Genomic DNA, 9,617 nt, shown 5'->3' with positions numbered 1-9,617 from the left:
CTGGCAAGCGGGTGTTAGTCTGTATGCCAGGCCCTGGGCTTGGCTAGGAAGGTAGGAATGTGGCCTGATCTCTGTCTTCATGAAGTGCTCCACTGCAGGCAGTAAAAGGAGATCAAGGCTTGCAACATAGTGTGAGGAGGGCCCTGAAACCCAGAAGCCAAACTTCAGAAACTCAGGTGAATCACTGGGCCCAGGTTTGATGAAGAGCTAAAGACAGGAAATCCCTGGGAGCCTCTGGGCAGCCTCGGAGAAATCAGTGAAGTAACTGTTCCATACCCTTGTCAGACCTCCTGCTCGTCTTCAGACTTGTTGCTAGACAGACAGCAGTGGAGAAGTAGTGTCTGAGTTTCCTCAGACACTGGGAATGGGGTCCTCACCACGGACAGGGGCAGCCCAGAAGCGTCCCAGAGTCTTCGGGAACTAGCACAGTTCCCCAACCATTTTGCGCAGAAAATGGTCCTCGCCAGCTGACAGGCAGTATGTTGAAACGGCGGGCTAATCAACAAGGAAACTCAGGACAATGTGTTCTTCCCTGGAATTTATGGTCTGTGAGGCAGGGAGGGTCTGGATTTGCTTTTTATCTGAGAGGATTCATTTGTTGAATATGTAAAAAGAAAGAATGAATGAATGACTGGGAACTCCAGAGAAGGATTTGTGCAGGGAAAGGAAACGGGCCAACTGACCGCCTGCACTGCCCTTAGAGGAGGTCAGCCGAAGGCTGGCAGCCGTGAAAGAGTTGCAGCACCAACCAACTCCTTTGATTTACTCTTCTCCTCACTTGGCCTCCACTGTATTTTTAGTTGCCTGACAGGAAATGATACACTCGGCATGTCAACCCCAGGATACCAAGACCAAACCACTGTAAGTTCACCAAGACAGTGCCACCACATTAGCCTCCTGACCCATGGTGACACCTCCACCAGCCGTCTGCCTCTGTTGATGTTGCACCCATCACTGAAGTGTTTCTCTGAACACTGCCCATCTGTACCCCGGCGGGGGGTTGGGGGGAGGCCTGAGTGGGGCCTGAGGAGGCAGCACGAGTGGGGCGGATTCCTGGGGACCGTCCCAGAGGCTGGGGCTGACCCAGATGGGATGTGTGGGGCAGGGAGGCTGCCAACAGAGCCAAGCTGTGTGGGCACCACGTTTGATCACGTCAGGCACCTGGCACCTCAATGCCTTTCCACTGAGGCAAGGGGGTGTGGTGGCCCCAGGCTTGGAGACACCTACCTGGCTTCAGAGCCTGGCTCTACCACTCTCTGACTGTGCAGCTCTGGGAAGATCACGTCACTCCTCTGTGCCTCAGTTCCCTCATCTGTAAAGTAAGGGTAATAATAATGGTTGTATCAGCTTGACTTCCAGGCAGGAAATTGGAACCCTCAAGTTATTTTGAGAAGAAAGTGACTAACACAGGGGGTTGGGTACTTCTCGAATGGCTGGAGTGGCTGGGTTGGGGAGGGGAGGACGGGAGGCTGAGGTCTGAAAGGATCTGCTCCCCTAGCCTGAGCAGGAAAGGCAGCTGGGTTTCTTGCCTCTGACACTCTGTGTCAGGGGACACGCCGACAGGGTCCTGATTTGGGGAGCAGGCAGGGCCTCCCTGCCAGGGTGACTGCACCCTGGACACCGGTGCAGGAAAGGATGCGTGTCTGCATGACCCTGCCTGTCAGAAGGGAGCAGCCAATGCACAGGAAAGCGGCCTGTAGCTCCCTTCCACCTTTAAGTCCCAGGTGAGGGTCTCAGCGCTGGCTCACGATAGGCACCCCCCACTCTGGAAGGGGGCAGTCTGGGAAATGGAGCTTTCTTTAGCTTTCTACCTGCAAAGGACAGGATACAGGTGGGAACAGGTCCTGGGTGCTCCTCAGCCCCCTGCGGGTCAAGCACATTTAAGCCTGGAGAGTGCCCATCACTGCAGTCACATGGCATTTGCTGTCTGGAGGTGGCTCTGGTGAGGCTTGTGGTGGTGACAGCTACGTGACTACTGGGGGGCAGCTCAGGGCTCTAGGCCCCAGGATATACCCCGCGAACAAGACAGGGCCCTACCCTGAAGATGTGATGCCCTCCAGGTGCAGCAGAGACTAGATTCATCAAGGGAAGTGGTCAGTGTAACCGTGTGTCCTAAAAGCCTGGGGTCACAGGGAAATGAGAGCACAGGGGTGCCCTTGGGCCAGTCTGGGTAGGGGGGCGCGAAATGGTAAAAGCCAGCGTTCCAGTAGTAGCAGAGTCTAATACAAAGCTTAAAGGGAAAACTACAAATTAACCAAATCCAAAGCAAGCAGGAGGGAACAAAAGGTCTGTGTGTGTGTGTGTGTGTGTGTGTGTGTGTGTGTGTGTGTGTGTGTGAGAGAGAGAGAGAGAGAGAGAGAGAGAGAGAGAGAGAGACAACGCTAATTTCCACCTTAAGGGAGCCTAGACATATCTACAAACCCCTGGAAGATGGAGGGTACTCGGCGTTTTCCACGAGTGGACAGTTCAGTCTGACCAGTACACAGAGTGATGAGTGAGGGAAGTGAGTAAGAAACCAAACTGGAAAGGAAAGCTGGGGACTGGAGATCTCAAGGGCCTTCCACATCATTTTGAAGAATTTGAGCTTTATCCTGTGGGCAATGGGGAGCCGCAGCAGGCATTTAAGCAGGGAGAAGAATCACCATTCTGGTTTCCAAAATATCACTACGTGCAGTTTGTGCTGCAGGCTGGAGAGGGCAGGACTGTGGGCAAAGATTTCAATGACGATACTGCAGCCGTCTGGGCTGGAGATGATCGCTGCTGAGAGGACGACTAGGGAAGACAGGGCAGGCTGCTGGGAGTTTAGGGAGGCACAGCGACCAGGAGGGGGTGGGAGGGCAAGCAGAGAGAAACCAGGGCTGGCTGCCAGGTTTCAACACCCAGTATACCGGGAAGGGTGGGCCCCCACCAACTCCTGGCACTTGATCTTGGGGTAGTGCCCACCTACAGGTTCCCTGCCTCTGAAATGAGTTCACAAAAAGTCTCTTCCCTCCCATGAACCTTATGGCCTGCATGCAATTCAATGCCACCAACATTTATTAAGCAGCTATTATGTGCCAGGAAGCAGGGAGGCTTCTCCCTGTCTCCTAAGGGGGTTTAACCTGCGAGACTCCGGAGCAGGAATGGAATTAAATGTAGGCAGGGAGAAGCTGTGGACACAGAGCCCACATTCAGGCCTTCCCTCCTCCCCTTGTGTAGGAGGGGTCTTGACCCATGACCTGTGCTCACCCTCAAGGTAGAAGAGTACAAGGGGCATGAGCAGAGCCTTTGACAAAGGCCCTGGGCCCCAATCTCTCCTGGAACAGGCAGCCACCCCTGGTCTCTTTCTGCTCGGAGGGTTCTGCGTTCGATCTACCATGAGTCCCAGATGAAAAGAAAGGAGAGGTCCACCTGCATGGTCACCCAGAGGACTTGCTGTCTGCCATTCACTGGATTCGCTCCTTGGAACCAAGGCGTTTTCCCAGAGGCTGTTAACAGGAAGATATTAGCCCATTATTGTCTGGGTAATATATTAACTTCTTGCCAACGCACTAGTGCAGGCAAGTTATAGAATTGCTTTTGTCTGAGCCTAGAATGGAGGCCTGCTTTTTAGAACGGTAAGTGGCCTGGAGTCACCCTCTGAGGGTCCGGGCACTGTAAAACAATGACGGTAACAACATTTACTATTGATGGAGCGAACGAACACACTACGTTTCTAATTTCTACATCTCCATAATTCTATAAGGTGATTATTGTTCCCATTTTGCAGACGGGAAACTAAGGTTCATTTAGGTTCTGAAATTTGCTCAGTTAGGGTCACATGGCTACTAGGGTGGCTGAACTAGAATTTTAACCAACCCAGACCTGATACCAATGCCTTTTTCTAAATGACTACACAGTAACTAAGCCTTGCTCCTGGGACCCTCTGTGGGTAGCTGCTACTCCCTAGAGTAGTCACATCCCAGGAGGAGGTTCTTCTCTGATGTCTTTCTCATGGCTGTTTGGCTTGGCCGGGGAACCCAAGCTCCTTGAAAAGAGGAAGTGTACAGAACCAAGGCCAGTCTTCAGAGGGTAAGGTCTGAAGCCTGAACCAGGACAGCAGCGATTGACAGATGGGAGCCCCAGGAGGCTCTGTCCTTATTCACCCCTCCCCCGCAGGGGGTCTCCTGGGCCCTGCAAAGGCCTGCTTTTATCCCCAACCTGCTTCAGGACACTAGGAACAGTCCTCCTACTTTGGCTCTGAGAAGTTCAGGACTTCCTCATCCTGCTCTGGGACACTGTCCAGGGCCTCAGCCTACTAGCCTGGGGCTCCCACCCTGGGGTTAATTTCCAGCAACCCTAATGCTCTCCAATCCCCGGCTGAGACGCCAGGCCAGGGTACAGAACGCAAGGCTTATTCACGTGTGATAGCTGCCCAGTGACCGTGGGGGAGGGGGCGGGGAAGCCTCTAGGCCCCTGGTAGCTGTCTTCCACGCAGGGGAGGAAAAATCACTTTTCCTCTACGCTTCTGAGTTCGTGACCGAGAGCTCTGTAATAAAAGGCAGTTTAACAAGAAAAAAACACAAGTTTATTCACGTGTATACCTCATGTATATATTTGAGATAAGAGAAAAATAGGTTAACCACCCCAGGTGGCCTAAACCAGCAGCTTAATTAAATACCATCTTCAGCCAAAGACAAAAGAACAAAAAGGTGAGAGGGGGGAGGTCTGTATGGGAGATTAGAGGGGAAAGCAGGGTAAACAAGGATAAAGCTTGTTAGGCAGATTTAAATACTGCTCCCTCCATTGGTTAAGCTTCTCTGGAGACTTAAGAGTCATTATGAGTTGTCTTCTCTTCCCAGTGAGGAGAGGGAGACACACTCAGAGATTTCCTTTACGAATGTAAATTTCCTGTTCCAAAGAGTAAGTTCCACGGCTTTCGGAGTCTCTCCGGTGTCTGTTCTTCGTCACAACAATCAGCTCAAAATAATCCTTATGACAAGAGACATATTTTGGGGTGGCATATTCTGCTACCCTTCACATCTCCCCCACCCCCACCCCCGCCGCCCGCCCTTTCCAAACCCGGGCTCCCTGCCATGGCCCCAGGCAGCTTTCGGAAGAAAAAAAGGTTCTGTTCAGAGTGAGACCTGTGGTGTTTCTTAGGTCACAAGACCTCTGCTGGACTGTGCCCCTGGACACGTCTTGGTCACACCAGGTCCCGGAGCAGCACAGCTGGGTGGGCTTCGGCGCCTGGCAGCGGTGGGACAGCCCAGCCTTTGATGGGTGACTGGAAGGCTTGGGTAGTTGCAAGCCCACGGAGAAGCTCTCAAGACACCCTGCTGGGCCGGGCTGAGAGAGGCGCCCTCCACCTCCAACCCGCCTGGTGTGGAAAGCACGAGCTGATCTCTCCCGCTCAGTCCCGGGACTCCGGCGGGGAGGGAGCACCGGGTCCACCACTTGGGTTAGTTCTTGCTTCAGGTTCCCGTCCTTGTTACAGCCCTCGGCAGCCAGGAACTGCTCCTCCCCACGCCCCCTCCCACTCGCCACTACATCCCCGGGGAAACCTCCACACCCACACCCCTACTTACGGCACACACCCCAATAAACAAACATTCCCCTCCCCCACTAGGCAGCCACGACACATGCGCACGAACCCCTCAGGCCTGAAGGCAGGCTGTGCGTCCAGTTGACAGGGGGACCTCACACTGACCTTCCTCGAGGGTGACCACACGAAGAACCCGGAGAGGGGGCCGGTCGCGGAGCAAACAGGACCTCCACTCCCTACTCATACCCTACCCCCACTTCCTGAAGGCTCCCTCCCCGGCTTCCCTCCGGTCCTGAACCCTAGGCTGGATGTGGCAGCGCGGGGCGCCCTCGTGTGGGAAGGTGCGGCGCTGCACTCCTCCTGGGCCTGCTGCTCTCGCCGCTCTAGGCCGAGCCCTGCGCCCCTGGGGCCATGCTCACTGCCCCCACGGGCCTGGGCCCAGACCACCATCTGTCCTCTTACCGCTGGAAATTTGCTCCCTCTATTTTCTAATTCAATATGCATGCATACGAAACAAAATGTTAGTTTTAAAACATAATATAGTTAATATCCGTGAGCCTCCACCTGACAAGAGAGCTGAATAATCACTTTGTAAGTTACATTTCCTTTGTGTTCCTCTTCACCTTCCCTAATTTCATGTTTTCTCTTGCTTTTTGTTTCAGTTATGTTCATTGTGGTAAAGTACATATAAACTAAAATGTACAGTTGTGTAGTATTAAATACATTCAGAATGCTGTGCAACCACCAGCACCATCCATCTCCATAACCCTTTTCATCTTGTCAAACTGAAACTCTACCCATTAAATAATAACTCCCCATTCTCTGCCTCCTAGCCTGGCAACCACCATTCTATTTTCTGTCTCTGAGTTTCACTAATCTACATATCTTATATAGATGGAAGCATGCAGGTTTTGTCTTTGCGACCGTCATATATCACTTAGCATAATGTGCTTAAAATTCATCCATGTTGGGATGCCTGGGTGGCTCAGTCGGTTAAGTGTCCGACTTTGGCTCAGGTCATGATCTCACTGTCCATGGGTTAGAGCCCCTTGTTGGGCTCTGTGCTCAGAGCCTGGAGCCTGCTTCAGATTCTGTGTCTCCCTTTCTCTCTGCTCTCCCCTCCCACTCATGCTCTGTCTCTCTCCTTCAAAAATAAACATTTAAAGGGGCGCCTGGGTGGCTTAGTCGGTTAAGCGTCCGACTTTCGCTTAGGTCATGATCTCGCGGTTCGTGGGTTCGAGCCCCGCGTCGGGCTCTGTGCTGACTACCAGCTCAGAGCCTGGAGCCTATTTCAGAGTCTGTATCTCCCTCTCTCTCTGACCCTCCCCTGCTCATGCTGTCTCTCTCTCTCCTAGAAATAAATAAAAATATTTAAAAAAAAATAAAAAAAATAAACATTTAAAAAAATTGTTTAAGTGTATTCTTTAATTTTCATAATTCTGTCAATTTTCCAGTTTTCCTTCTGTTATTGATTTCTAACTTCATCCCACTGTGGTTGGAGAAGATCATTTCATAGATCTATCTTTTAAAATCTATGGAGACTATGTAGTCTAACATATGGTCTGTTCTAGAAAATGTCCAATGTCCACGAGAAGGATGTGTGTCTTGTTGTTTGATAGAGTGTTCTCTACACCTCTGTTAGTCCTAGTCGTTCTGTTATGTTGTTCAAGCCCTCTGTTTCCTTATCTTCTCTTTGGGTACTGTATCCGTAATTGAAAGTGAGGTATCGAAGTCTCCGACTATTATTGCAGAACCTTCTAGTTCTCTTTTCAATCCCATCTGTTTTTGTTTCATATATTTTCCTGGTCTGTTATTAATTATGTGAAGGTTTATAATTGTTATATCTTCTTGCCATATTGAAACTTTTAGAAATATATAATGACATTCTTTGTCTCTTATGAACTCTTTTAAAGTCTATTTTCTATGATATTCCATGGCTACTCCAGATCTCTTTGGTTACTATTTTCATGGATTATCTTTCTTCATTCTTTCAATATGTTTGTGTCTTTGGCTCTAAGGTTACTCTCTTGGTAGGTAGCATATAGACAGGTGTTTTTCTCCATTCTGCCAATCTAGGTCTTTGGAGAATTTAATCTATTTACATTTAAAGTAATTACTGATAAGGAAAAACTTCTGTCATTGTGCTATTTGTTTTCCATATGCTTTATATCTTTTTTTGTCCCTCATTTCCTGCATTACTGTCTTCTTTTGTATTTAATTGACTTTTTTTCCTAGTGAATGTTTAAATTTCTTTCTCATATCATTTTGTGTATATTCTATAGTTATTTTCTTTGTGGTTTTGAATCTAATTTGAATTATTACCAGCTTAACTTCAGTAACCTAAAACTCTGCTGCTTTTTTTTTTTAAGTTTATTTATTTTGAGAGAGAGTGGGTGTGTGTGCACGCAGGGTAGGGGCAGAGAGAGAATCCCAAGCAGACTCCTCACTGTCAGTGCAGAGTCTGATGTGGGGCTCAAACCCATAAATCGTGAGATCATGACCTGAGCCGAAATTAAGAATTGGATGCTTAACCGACTGAGCCACCTGTGCACCCCTCTGCTTCTTTATAATAGCTACATTTCTACTCCTTTTAGTTGTTGATGTCCCAAAATTACATCTTTGTACATTGTGTGCCCCAAAACCTAAGCTAATACTTTTCATTGCATTAGTCTGTTAGATTATGTAGAAAACAATATTTGGAGTTACAAACCAGTTACAACAATACCAACTTTTACACTAATAATTACTTGTTTTCTTTATATAGTCTCTTAAATCATATAGAAACAAAAAGTGCAGTCATAAACTATTGTTACAATAAAACTTATTTTTGTAATTGCCCGTATATCTACCTTTATTGAAATCTTTACTTCTCCTCGTGGCTTCACGTTACTGCCTAGTATCCTTTCGTTTTACCTTACAGCATTTCTCAAGCATTTCTTGAAGGGCAAGTTTAGTGGTAATGAACTTCTTCAGCTTTAGTTTAGGGAGTGTCTTAATTTCTCCCTCACTTTTGAAGGACAGTTTGGCCAGATATAGGATTCCTGGTTGACAAGGTTTTGTTGTTTTTTTGTTGTTTGTTTTTTTTTTTACTTTTAACTCTTTTTATATTTTAGCCCACTGCCTCTGACCCCCAAAGTTTCTGATTAGAAATCTGCTTTATTAAGGAAAACTTGTATGTGCTAATATGCTTCTCTCTTGCTGCTTTCAAGATTCCTTGTCTTTGTCTTTGAAATTTTGATTACAATATGTCTCAGTGTGGGTCTCTGAGTTCATCTTGCTTGGAGTTCACTGAACCTCTCGGATGTATTCATGTTCTTTATTAAATTTGGGAAGTCTTCTGCCATTATTTCTTCAAATAGTCCCTCAGCCATTTTCTGTTCTCCTTCTGGAACTCCCACCATGTGTATGTGGATCCACTTGATGTTCTCCACAGGTATCTTAAGTTCTTCACTTTTCTTCAATATTTTTTCTTTCTGTTCCTCAGACTCCATAATTTCCATGATCCTGTCTTCAAGTTAATAATTCTTTCTTCTTCCTGCTAAAATCTGTCTTTGAACCTCTCTAGTGAATTTTTCATTTCAGTTATACTGTTTTTTTTTTTTTTTAAGATTTTATTTTTAAGTAATCTCCATACCCAACGTAGGGCTCAAACTCACGACTCTCAGATTGAGAGTTGCACGCTCCACTGACTGAGCCTATCAGGCACCCCATTCTTGTACTTGTACTCAGTTGTACTTTTAAGCTCCAGAGATTCTTTTTGCTTTCTTTTTAGGGCCTCTAACTCTTTATTGATATTTCCATTTTGCTAAGACACTACTGTCTTGACTTTCTTCACATCTTTATTGAGTTCTTTGAGACAGTTGTTTTAAAGTCATTGTCTAGCATATCTACCATCAGGTCTTTTTCAGGGACAGTTACTGTCATTTTGTTTTCCTTTGAGTGGGTCATACTTCCTTGTTTCTTTGTATGCCTTGTGATGTTTTGTAGAAAAATGGACATTTTAATTTAATAATGTAGTAACTCTGGAAATCAGATTCTTCCTTTTCCTCAGGTTTGTTACTTATTACTAGTAGTATTCATATTTGGACTTTTTAAATTTTTATTTGTATTGAGA

At 47.4% G+C, this 9,617-nt stretch overlaps 1 long non-coding RNA gene across 1 annotated transcript; it reads right to left on the bottom strand.

Annotated features, from left to right (window-relative positions):
- Positions 1-1,233: 1,233 nt before the first annotated feature.
- LOC120227343 lies at positions 1,234-5,793 on the bottom strand. Its single transcript, XR_005527232.1, has 3 exons — positions 5,669-5,793; positions 3,229-3,467; positions 1,234-1,312 (listed from the first exon to the last, which is right to left on the bottom strand). It is a non-coding gene; the product is annotated as an uncharacterized LOC120227343 (long non-coding RNA).
- Positions 5,794-9,617: the final 3,824 nt, after the last annotated feature.

The sequence above is a fragment of the Hyaena hyaena genome, unplaced genomic scaffold (assembly GCF_003009895.1).
Source record: "Hyaena hyaena isolate Hyena2069 unplaced genomic scaffold, ASM300989v1 scaffold_2198, whole genome shotgun sequence".
NCBI classification, from domain to species: domain Eukaryota; kingdom Metazoa; phylum Chordata; class Mammalia; order Carnivora; family Hyaenidae; genus Hyaena; species Hyaena hyaena.
The sequence above is the reverse complement of the archived record's forward strand: the minus strand, read 5'-3'. Positions and strand labels throughout refer to the sequence as shown.